This window comes from Pseudophryne corroboree, chromosome 3, assembly GCF_028390025.1.
Source record: "Pseudophryne corroboree isolate aPseCor3 chromosome 3, aPseCor3.hap2, whole genome shotgun sequence".
Lineage (NCBI taxonomy): Eukaryota > Metazoa > Chordata > Amphibia > Anura > Myobatrachidae > Pseudophryne > Pseudophryne corroboree.
This window is the reverse complement of record NC_086446.1, coordinates 512,203,497-512,215,694: the sequence shown is the minus strand read 5'-3', so window position 1 is coordinate 512,215,694 and position 12,198 is coordinate 512,203,497. Positions and strand designations below refer to the sequence as shown.

The 12,198-nt window shown below is 46.7% G+C and overlaps 1 protein-coding gene across 1 annotated transcript in view; it reads right to left on the bottom strand.

Annotated features, from left to right (window-relative positions):
* The window catches only part of OGFOD3 (2-oxoglutarate and iron dependent oxygenase domain containing 3), a 484,427-nt gene that overhangs the window by 421,757 nt on the left and 50,472 nt on the right, over positions 1-12,198 (bottom strand). The gene's annotated exons all lie outside the window — the stretch shown is intronic.

Genomic DNA, 12,198 nt, shown 5'->3' with positions numbered 1-12,198 from the left:
CACTTGTCCAACAGATCCCACTGAAAGATCCTTGCATGGAACCTTCCGAATGGAATTGCTTCGTAAGAAGCTACCATCTTTACCAGGACTCGCGTGCAGTGGTGCACCGACACCTGTTTTGGTTTTAGGAGGTCTCTGACTAGAGATGACAACTCCTTGGCCTTCTCCTCCGGGAGAAACACCTTTTTCTGTTCTGTGTCCAGAACCATCCCCAGGAACAGTAGACGCGTTGTAGGAACCAGCTGCGACTTTGGAATATTCAGGATCCAGCCGTGCTGTTGTAGCACTTCCCGAGCTAGTGCTACTCCGATCAACAACTGTTCCCTGGACCTCGCCTTTATAAGGAGATCGTCCAAGTACGGGATAATTCTAACTCCCTTCTTTCGAAGGAGTATCATCATTTCGGCCATTACCCTGGTAAATACCCTCGGTGCCGTGGACAGACCAAACGGCAACGTCTGGAATTGGTAATGACAGTCCTGTACCACAAATCTGAGGTACTCCTGGTGGGGAGGGTAAATGGGGACATGCAGGTAAGCATCCTTGATGTCCAGTGATACCATGTAATCCTCTTCGTCCAGGCTTGCAATAACCGCCCTGAGCGATTCCATTTTGAACTTGAACCTTCTTATATAAGTGTTCAAGGATTTCAAATTTAAAATGGGTCTCACCGAACCGTCCGGTTTCGGTACCACAAACATTGCGGAATAGTAACCCGGTCCCTGTTGAAGGAGGGGTACTTTGGTTATCACCTGCTGGGAGTACAGCTTGTGAATCGCCTCCAGCACCGCCTCCCTGTCTGGGGGAGTAGTTGGCAAGGCTGATTTGAGGAAACGGCGAGGGGGAGACGTCTCGAATTCCAGCTTGTACCCCTGAGATACCACTTGTAGAATCCAGGGATCCACCCGTGAGCGAACCCACTGGTCGCTGAAATTCCGGAGACGGGCCCCCACCGCACCTGGCTCCACCTGTGGAGCCCCAGCGTCATGCGGTGGACTTAGAGGAAACGGGAGAGGACTTTTGTTCCTGGGAACTTGCTGTTTGGTGCAGCTTTTTCCCCCTACCTCTGCCTCTGGGCAGAAAGGACGCGCCTCTAACCCGCTTGCCTTTCTGGGGCCGAAAGGACTGTACCTGATAATACGGTGCTTTCTTTGGCTGTGAGGGAACATGGGGTAAAAATGTCGACTTCCCAGCCGTCGCTGTGGAAACGAGGTCCGAGAGACCATCCCCAAACAATTCCTCACCCTTGTAAGGCAAAACCTCCATGTGCCTTTTAGAATCCGCATCACCTGTCCACTGCCGAGTCCATAATACTCTCCTGGCAGAAATGGACATTGCATTTATTCTAGATGCCAGCCGGCAAATATCCCTCTGTGCATCTCTCATGTATAAGACTACGTCTTTAATATGCTCTACTGTTAGCAATATAGTGTCCCTGTCAAGAGTATCAATGTTATCAGACAGGGAATCTGACCACGCAGCTGCAGCACTGCACATCCATGCTGAAGCAATAGCCGGTCTCAGTATAATACCTGAGTGTGTATATACAGACTTCAGGATAGCCTCCTGCTTTCTATCCGCAGGCTCCTTTAGGGCGGCCGTATCCGGAGATGGTAGTGCCACCTTCTTTGACAAGCGTGTGAGCGCTTTATCCACCCTAGGGGAAGTCTCCCAACGTATCCTATCCTCTGGCGGGAAAGGGTACGCCCTTAGTAACTTTTTGGAAATTACCAGTTTCTTATCGGGGGAAACCCACGCTTCATCACACACTTCATTTAACTCTTCAGAAGGGGGAAAAACCACAGGTTGCTTTTTCTCCCCAAACATAATACCCTTTTTTGTGGTACCAGGGTTAATGTCAGAAATGTGCAACACATTTTTCATTGCCGTAATCATGTAACGGATGGCCCTGTTGGAATGTACACTAGTCTCATCGTCGTCGACACTGGAGTCAGTATCCGTGTCGACATCTGTGTCTGCCATCTGAGGTAGCGGGCGTTTTTGAGCCCCTGATGGCTTTTGAGACGCCTGGGCAGGCACGGACTGAGAAGCCGGCTGTCCCACATCTGCTATGTCATCAAACCTCTTATGTAAGGAGTCGACACTGTCACGTAATTCCTTCCACATAACCATCCACTCAGGTGTCGACCCCGCAGGGGGTGACATCACATTTATCGGCACCTGCTCCGCCTCCACATAAGCCTCCTCATCAAACATGTCGACACAGCCGTACCGACACTCCGCACACACACAGGGAATGCTCTGAGTGAGGACAGGACCCCACAAAGTACTTTGGGGAGACAGAGAGAGAGTATGCCAGCACACACCACAGCGCTATAATCACAGGGATGTACACTATAATGAGTGATTTTACCCTATAGCAGCTATATATATATATGTATTTGCGCCTAAATTTAGTGCCCCCCCTCTCTTTTTTACCCTATTGAGCCTGGAAACTGCAGGGGAGAGCCTGGGGAGCGTCCTTCCAGCGGAGCTGTGAGAGGAAATGGCGCCAGTGTGCTGAGAGAGATAGCCCCGCCCCCTTCACGGCGGACTTCTCCCGCTTTTTTCATGGATATATGGCAGGGGATTTTACACATATATAGTCTTAATGACTATATTATGTGTATTTTTGCCAATGTAAGGTAACCTTATTGCAGCCAAGGGCGCCCCCCCCCCAGCGCCCTGCACCCATCAGTGACCGGAGTGTGAGGTGTGCATGGGGAGCAATGGTGCACAGCTGCAGTGCTGTGCGCTACCTTAATGAAGACCGGAGTCTTCAGCCGCTGATTTCCTGGACGTTCTTCTTGCTTCTGGCTCTGCAAGGGGGACGGCGGCCCGGCTCCGGTACCGGACGACCGAGGCTGGGCCTGTGTTCGATCCCTCTGGAGCTAATGGTGTCCAGTAGCCTAGAAGCCCAAGCTAGCTGCAAGCAGGTAGGTTCGCTTCTCTCCTCTAAGTCCCTCGTAGCAGTGAGTCTGTTGCCAGCAGATCTCACTGAAAATAAAAAAAACTAAATATACTTTCTTTTCTAGAAGCTCAGGAGAGCCCCTAGTGTGCATCCAGCTCGAGCCGGGCACAGATTCTAACTGAGGTCTGGAGGAGGGGCATAGAGGGAGGAGCCAGTGCACACCAGGTAGTCCTAATTCTTTCTTAGAGTGCCCAGTCTCCTTCGGAGCCCGCTATTCCCCATGGTCCTTACGGAGTTCCCAGCATCCACTAGGACGTCATAGAAAAGAAGGAGAAAAGAAAGGAAAAATGTAGGGGGAGGTGAAAAAAGAAAGTGGTACGACAACCGTTCTAGCTCTTGTTACTCTCTGTGCTCAGATGCCTTTCAACAGTCCTGCCTCTCAACTTTCCCGGAACAGACACTCCAGTGATACGAGATTCTCTACACTCTGCTCTTTGTCACGAGTTCTCTCCTGGTCAGCGACCTTCTTGCAGTGGGACGAGTGGATCCACGTCTCTCTTTCGGCGACTTTCAATGCTGTTGTGCTGGTTAACAAGACTTGATATGGTCCTTCCCACCTGTCTATGAGGCAACCTGAGCATAAGAAATTTCGAATCATCACATAATCCCCAGGTTCAATGTCATGACAATTACTGTTCGGCAGGTCAGGAATCACCAGCTTTAAATTTCTTTGTTGATTTCTCAGCTGCTGGCTCATCCCAACCAAATATTTCACAGTCACTTCATTATTACATTTCATATCATCCTGGGGGTCTATCATTACATGAGGTTGTCGACCAAAAAGGATTTCAAAGGGTGATAGGTTAAGGGGAGACCTGGGAGTGGTTCTGATGCTGTACAACACTAGTGGCAGAGCTTCTGGCCACGACAATCCAGTTTCAACCATTAATTTGCTCAGCTTGTTCTTAATAGTGCTATTCACTCTCTCCATCTTTGCACTCGCCTGTGGACGGTACGGAGTATGCAGCTTGCTATTAATTCCCATCAGTTTGCACATGACCTGAAAGACTTCACCTGTAAAATGGGTACACCTATCACTTTCAATTATTCTAGGGATACCATATCTACACACAAATTCCTGCACAATTTTCTTTGCAGTGAACGTAGCAGTATTTGTGGCAGCAGGGAACGCTTCTACCCAATTTGAAAATACGTCAATACAAACTAACACATTTTAAATTCCTACAAGGTGGTAACTGTATGAAATCGATTTGTATTACCTGAAAAGGACCGTCTGTCGGAGGGATATGGGTGGCTCTGTTGGTATTGACTTTCCAATATTCTTCCTCAAGCAAGTAAAACATGTCATTGCTCTCTTACCTGCATGAGAAGAGAATCCTGGCGCACACCAGTAGGCTCTCACCAGCTTACACATACCCTCTTTACCCAGATGAGTCAGACCGTGTGCCGCCTCAGCTAAGCTTGGAAGATATGCTCTGGGGGCTACTGGCTTACCTTGTCCACCTGTCCACAGTCCCGAGGGTTCCTGGCCATATCCCTTTGACCTCCAGACTGCCCTTTCCTGTGAAGAACACAAATCTTGCATTTCAATTAATTGTTGTGTATTGATTGTGTTAAATGTCATCAGTGATGTGATGTTCGTTTGTATGGGGGTGCTGGCTGCTGATTTAGCAGCTTCGTCTGCCCGGCTGTTACCAAGTGAAATTGGGTCTTGGTTGTAAGTATGTGCTTTACACTTGATAACAGCCACTCTGTCTGGTTCCTGTATCGCTGTTAGGAGCCTTTTTATGTGGGACGCATGCGCTACAGGTGTGCCAGCTGCCGTCATGAAATTTCTGAGGCACCATAGGGCCCTGAAATCATGCACCACTCCAAAGGCATACCTAGAATCTGTGTATATATTAGCTGACTTACCCTTGGCCAATTCCCACGCTCTGGTTGGGCAACCAACTCAGCAACTTGTGCTGAGTGCGGTGGGCCCAGGGGTTCAGCTTCTATGATACCTCTGTCGTCTACAACTGCGTATCCAGTACACAGGTCTCCCGAGTCCGTCTGTCTGTGGCAACTACCGTCAGTGTAAAAGGTAAAATCTACGCCTTCCAGTGGGTTGTCACTGATGTCAGGTCTCGCAGTGAAAGTCTGATTCAGGTATTCCATATAGTCATGCGTATCAGTGTCTGCACTAAATCCTCCTTCACCATCATTCTCATCCTCCACCCTTTGTGTCTGTCCAGGCACACTTGGCAAGTAAGTTGCAGGATTTAGTGCGCTGCATCGCTTAATGTTGATGTTTACAGGGGCCGTCAGTGATAATTCCCACCTTGTAAACCGCGCGGATGAGACATGTATGGTTTGGGCGGAGTTCAGTAAGGCTGATACAGCATGAGGTGTATGGATGGTCAGGTTGTGTCCTAACACTACGTCTTCGCTTTTACTTACTAGCAAAGCTATCGCTGCAACACTTCGCAAGCATGTGGGGAGAGACCGTGCTACGGTGTCCAACTGTGCACTGTAGTAAGATACCGGCCTGCTGGCATCACCATGTCTCTGGGTTAAAACTCCTGCTGCGCACCCTGCACTTTCTGTACCGTATAATTCAAAGGGCTTCCCATAATCTGGCATACCTAATGCAGGTGCCTGTGATAGGCACTGTTTGAGTCTCTCAAATGCCAGTTCGGACTCATCTGTGCGCGAGATCCGATCTGGTTTGTTCGAAGAGACCATCTCTTGCAAAGGTAAAGCCAGTATGGAGAACCCTGGGATCCAGTTTCGGCAGTACCCACACATTCCAAGGAAAGTGCGGCTCTGTTGCTGGGTTTGTGGCACAGTCATGTCGCGAATCGCCTGTATTCTATCAACGGTGAGGTGTCTAAGTCCTTGAGTCCAGCAATGTCCCAAATATTTTACCCTGGTCCGGCACAACTGCAACTTATCCTTTAAAACCTTGTGTCCCGTTTGGGAAAGATGAAACAGAAGCTGTTTCGTGTCTTTCAAGGACGATTCGAGTGAATCAGAACACAACAATAAGTCATCGACATACTGTATTAGCACTGATCCACTCTCAGGTTGAAAGGATTGTAAACAATCATGCAAAGCCTGGGAGAAAATACTTGGCTGTCAATGAAACCTTGGGGGAGATGAGTCCAGGTGTACTGTACTCCCCTGTATGTAAATGCAAAGAGGTATTGGCTGTCAGGGTGCAGAGGGACAGAAAAGAAAGCAGAACAGAGGTCAATAACAGTGAAAAATTTTGCAGTAGGGGGAATTTGCATGAGGATGACAGCTGGATTGGGCACTACGGGGAATTGGCTCTCAACTACCTTGTTTATCCCCCTTAAATCCTGCACTAGCCTGTAACCCCTCCCCCCACTCTTTTTCACAGGAAAGATGGGACTATTGGCAGTGCTGGACGTCCTGACTAGGATGCCCTGTTGTAGCAACCGCTCTATGACGGGGTACACTCCTAATTCTACCTCTGGCTTCAGAGGATACTGCGGGATTTTTGGAGCTATCCTACCATCTTTTACTTGCACTACTACAGGAGCTACATTTACCATCAATCCAGTGTCTTGTCCATCTTTGGTCCAAAGGGAACCCGGTATTTGTGAGATCATTTCCTCTACCTTTGATGGACACTTGTCTATAACAGCAGAGTGCGACATTAGCCTTTGAGGGGTGTCTAATATATCTTGCACTTCATGAACGTGATTCTCGGGTATATCCAAGAAGACACCCTCAGGAGTACAATATATGACACTGCGCATTTTACACAATAAATCTCTGCCGAGCAGATTAGTCGGAGCCGATGCAGCCAGCAGAAAAGAGTGTTTGGTCTGCAGGGGCCCTATCATAATCTCTGCCGGTCTACTCAAAGGGTAGTGTTGCACCGTTCCTGTTACTCCCATTGCCGAAATTGTTTTACCCGTGGTTTTTATACCTACAGTCGAATTTAGCACTGACCTGGCCGCCCCTGTATCTACAAGAAAAGGTAATGGTACACCAGCTACATCAACCGTGACCTCAGGTTCACTACCAAGGCTAGCAATCAACTTCACTGGCTGCAGACTACAGGTGTGGCCCAACCCCTATTGTGTGGTGAGACCCTCCCGCAGCGCATTGGCAGCTACGATATGTGGGGGAGGTAGCTGAGAATTTTCAGAGGTCTGCCCATCTCTCCTTGGTGGGTACCTCCTTGTTTCCCCTGCATGTGGCTCGTAACTTCTCCTATGTGGTCCCTGATCCCAATTATGTGAGTAGTAGTGTGGTTCGTATTTTCTGTCTAGGGGTCTATCTTGGTTATGCGCTCTACTACTCTTACAGTCTTTGGCAAAATGCCTTTCCTTCCTACAAGTGTAACATGTTCTAGGTCTGTCCAAAACAACAGGGGTCCGGGTTTTCGGCTGATGGGGTTTTGCCGTAAGGGCCTGTATACTTACCGTCATCAGTTTCCCCCCCTGTGACTCCCTGTGTTTAATGATGTTCCTATCATGCTCGATAGCGGACTCTCTCAATGCAGCCACCGAGATACCTCTCCAGTTTGGTAGAGAAGTCTGTACCCTTGTTCTGAGTGCCTCCTTCAACCCGTCCATTAATACTGAAACAGCTACCTCCCTGTGATGTACATTGTCTCTAATGTCCTCGATCCCAGTGTATCTAGCCATTTCCTGCAGTGCTCGATGGAAATATTCGGATGCCGTTTCACCTTCCTTTTGTCTTATGGAAAAAAATTTATTCCATTTGACAACAGTAGGGAAATATATTCCTAATTGCAGATTGATTTGTCGTACATTCGCCTGAGTGTACTCATCAGTGAGAGGTACTTCTGTGTCTAAGTTGCAATCAGTTATAAATTTTGCGGGGTCAATATTTGAGGGTAAACATACCCGTAGCACTGTTCGCCAATCTTTGTTTGTGGGTTCGGTGGCATTACCTAACTCTTTAATGAACCTCTGGCATGCGACTAGATCTTTTCTGGGATCGGGAAATTCTGACATAATTGACCTTAATTCTGTCCGGGACCAGGGACAATGCATGGCAATGTTCCTGACGGGAGTTACTCCTTGAGCGTCAGTCTTCCCATTGGGGACTGCGATCACCCTGACAGGATTTAATTCAATTACATCATTTTGATTTGACTCTACAATGTGAGGTGCTATGGTTTCTGCATAATGTACGGTACCGTACTTACCTGTGGACACGACCTCACTTATCCCTCCACTAGGGGGCCTGACTACTGCTCTTGCTGGTTGGGCCGTGCCCACCTGAGTGTCTTGTATTGTGGCTGCTAGAGAGAGTGCCAATATCGTGCTGGACTCATCCTCTTGTTCGTAGTCCTGGGGAAAATTTAAAACAGGGTACAACTGGCAAGGGTTAAACTCCCGGGAGGGGGGGGGGGGGTTAGAGTTAGGCTGCGGGAAGGAGGAGGAGGGCAGATTTGGGGGGTTTAGGCACCACCAGGGAGGGTTAGGAATAGGGTGCAAAGGGAAGGGGTGGGGGGGGGGGGGGGGGAGGAAGGTGAGAATTGGGCTGCAGTAAGGGAGGGTTAGGCTTAGGTGGTACGGGGATGAGAGGTAGCTTGCTTCTCTACAAGGGATAGTGTAATAAGCCAAGGCGTAGCGGCATCTTGGGCTGTGTGCAGTGTCGGACTGGGCCCACCGGGGGAATGCAGTGGTAGGAGTCCATGTTAGGGGTGTGTCTAGTCTGCACCTCATTGGTTTGACTAACCATTAAAGAGTGCATGGTCTGGGCACCTTCATAAATATATACAGTAAATTCAGCTGCTGCAAGCATGATAATGTACCAGATTAATAACAGATTAATAACAGCAATGCACTGTAGAAAATACACCATAATACAGTATAAGGTAACTTGTATAATTCAAGTGCAAAGTCTGGAACCTGATTCTTAGAGCAGGAGGTGGGGCCCACTGGTGGTTTCCCCTGTACCCCTGAGGGCCAGTCCAAGCCTGGATGTGTGGTTTAAAAAGACAGGCTATACAATTGGCAAAAGGTCCCAATCACAACTAACCAAGTTTACTCATGTCATAAATAGGATAAAATAACACAAAATATATAATACATATTTCCTGTGTCAATTTAAGCAAATACATTTTTGGGAATAGACACCTAGTTTACTTTAGAAAGCATCCAATAGCAAAACAAATGTCACATTGCAATGCTCATGGGTAAGCAGGGATATAGAGAATCATGAAAGGAGCTCATACAGATTTGTTCACATGTAATGCATTCAGCAGTAATAACAGTAGCCACTGTTTTGTACAAAATAGGCTAAGTATATTGACCTTATTTTTTTGCCAACAGCAGATAGACTATGAATGCTTTTTGGTCCTTCAAATGTCTTCTGAAATTACTGTGACTAGAGATTGCTACAGCCTTTATCATAAAAATAAATGATACATATTTTCTTTATATTAGCATTCATACTACAGCCCTGGACCACATAATGCACAAAAGGATAACAAAACGGCCGATGTACTGTGCAATCGCCATTAAGTACATTATTCAAAGGGGAAAAGGTGCAGAATCCACTTGAACTGACCACTTAAAAGAAAAAAAATATCACTATGAAGTAAATAAACTTATTAATCATTGGACAGCTCTTTCTATGCTTAGGAGCAGATTTAATTAGATCAGTGATTCTAAAACTGTGTGCCGTGGCTCCCTGGGGTGCCTCAGGACACTTGCAGGGGTGCCCTGGGTTGGTGGTCCAGGACCAATTCAAATTATTTATGGTCAATGTAATAGGCAAAACCAGTGCTGGTGGCTGCCAGTCATAAAATACAGCGGGTAACATAAGTATTGAACACATCAACATAATTCTCAGTAAATATATTTGTAATGGGGCTATTGTAATGAAATGTTCACCAAATGTCAGCAACAACCCATGCAATCCACACATGCAAACAAATCAAACCATAGATGTCCAGAAATTGAGTTATATATAATAATGTAAAATGACACAGGGAAAAAGTATTGAACACATGAGGAAAGGGAGGTGCAAAAAGGCATGGAAAGCCAAAACACCAGCTGAAATCTATCAGTAATTAGAAAGCAATCCTGCCCCTTGTCAGCGCAAATTAATATAAGCTGGTTCAGTCACAACTGATGGCGTAAAAAAAGTGTCTCATTACCAAGGTGTCACCAAAGAAACATCTCATGATGGGTAAAAGCAAAAAGAGTTCTCCCAAGACCTTCGCTAACTTATTGTTGCAAAACATACTATTGCATATCCTCCAACATGACCCATTCCATTACGTACAAAATGCTCTGTTCCTGGACTTCCTTTCAAGTGGCAGTTGCAGAGGTGGGGCTGCAGCACAATCCGAAATTCAAATAGGGGAGCCACACCAACTGCCATTAAGTCCTGGCAGGCAATGTTTTGCAGTTTGGGGGTGGCAATTGTTGTGGCTCCCGTATCTGAAATTTGGACTATGCTGCAGCCCCACCTCTGGAGCCGCCACTCGAAACTACGTCCAGGAACAGAGCATTTTGTACCTAATGGAATGTTTCATGTTGGAGGGTATGCTAGTGGCATTCGTTACATAAGGATTTCAAAACTTCTGAATGTTCCAGTGATCACTGTTGGGTCCATAATCCAGAAGTGGAAAGAACATAATTTTACTATAAACCGGCCACAACCAGGTGCTCCTCGCAAAAGATTTGACAGAGGAGTGAAAAGAATTATCAGAAGAGTTGTCCAAGAGCCAAGGACCACTTATGGAAAGCTTCAGAAAGACCTGGAATTAGCAGGTACAATTATTTCAAAGTAAACAATAAGTAATGCACTCAACAACCATGGCCTGTATGAACGCTCACGCAATACTCCATTGCTGAAGAAAAAGCATGTTGACGTTGCTGCACAACATTTGGACAAGCCTGTGAAATACTAGGAGAATATAGATAAGACCAAAATTGAACACTTTGGATGCCATAATACACACCATGTTTGGAGAAGAAATGGCACTGCATATCAGCCCAAACACACTATACCAACAGTGAGGTTTGGAGGTGGGAATATCATGGTGTGGGGATATTTATCAGCATACGGTACTGGCATACTTCATAGAATTGTTCAGAGACACTCTTGATAAAAATCTGCTGCCATCTACCAGGATGCTGAAGATGAAACGAGGTAGGACATTTCAGCAAGACAATGGCCCTCATTCCGAGTTGATCGCTCGCTAGCTGCTTTCAGCAGCAGTGCACACGCTAGGCCGCCGCCCTCTGGGAGTGTATCTTAGCTTAGCAGAAGTGCAAACAAAAGATTAGTAGAATTGCACGTGAAAAATTTCATGCCGTTTCTGAGTAGCTCCAGACCTACTCCTATCTTGCGATGAATGCAGTCTGTTTTGTTCCTGGTTTGACGTCGCAAACACGCCCTGCGTTCGGCCAGCCACTCCCCCGTTTCTCCAGCCACTCCTGCGTTTTTGCCTGGCACGCCTGCGTTTTTTAGCACACTCCCTGAAAACGCTGAGTTGCCGCACAGAAACACCCACTTCCTGTCAATCATACTACGATCACTCGAGCGACTGAAAAACGTCGCTCGAGCTTGGGTAAAACTACAAAGTTTTGTGTGAAAGTACTTAGCGCATGTGCGCTGCGTACCATGCGCATACGCAGAATTGCCATTTTTTCACTTGATCGCTGCGCTGCGAAAATCGGCAGCGAGCGATCAACTCGGAATGACCCCCAATGATCCCAAACACAAAGCTTGAAAAAGGTCACTAGCTGACAGAAATGCCTTGACAGAAGGAGTGTGGACAGCCAGCATTTTCTCCTTGATTGTACACCATCCAAACGACTCTGCTACCTCTGGACCAGGTAATCTCTATCATTTGTTTTTTTAGAGAAATACCCCAGAGGTTTAGCATGGATGGTTTTTATCTTTATTACATTTTTTTGTATTTTTATCTTGTGAATTTTAAGGTCATATTGGACTTTTCCCCTGCTGTTTGGGGCTTTTGTGCAATAATTTTTTTTTTTGTTTCTCAAAAAAACCCCGGCTTTCGATATGAATTCCCTTGAATGAAGTTTGAAAGTGAAAGATACCTTTATGCGCTTTGAGAACTCCTACAAACACTGTGAGTGGGGTACGCATTCTACGCTTTCAATTTAAGAACATAGAAAGATACCTTGATGTACATATAAGCTTCCAATTTCATGTGAGTTGGGTACGCCTATTTCTTAGACCATGGTCACAAATTATCAATTAACAAGTACGCATTTTGGTAGTTGCAGTGATATCCG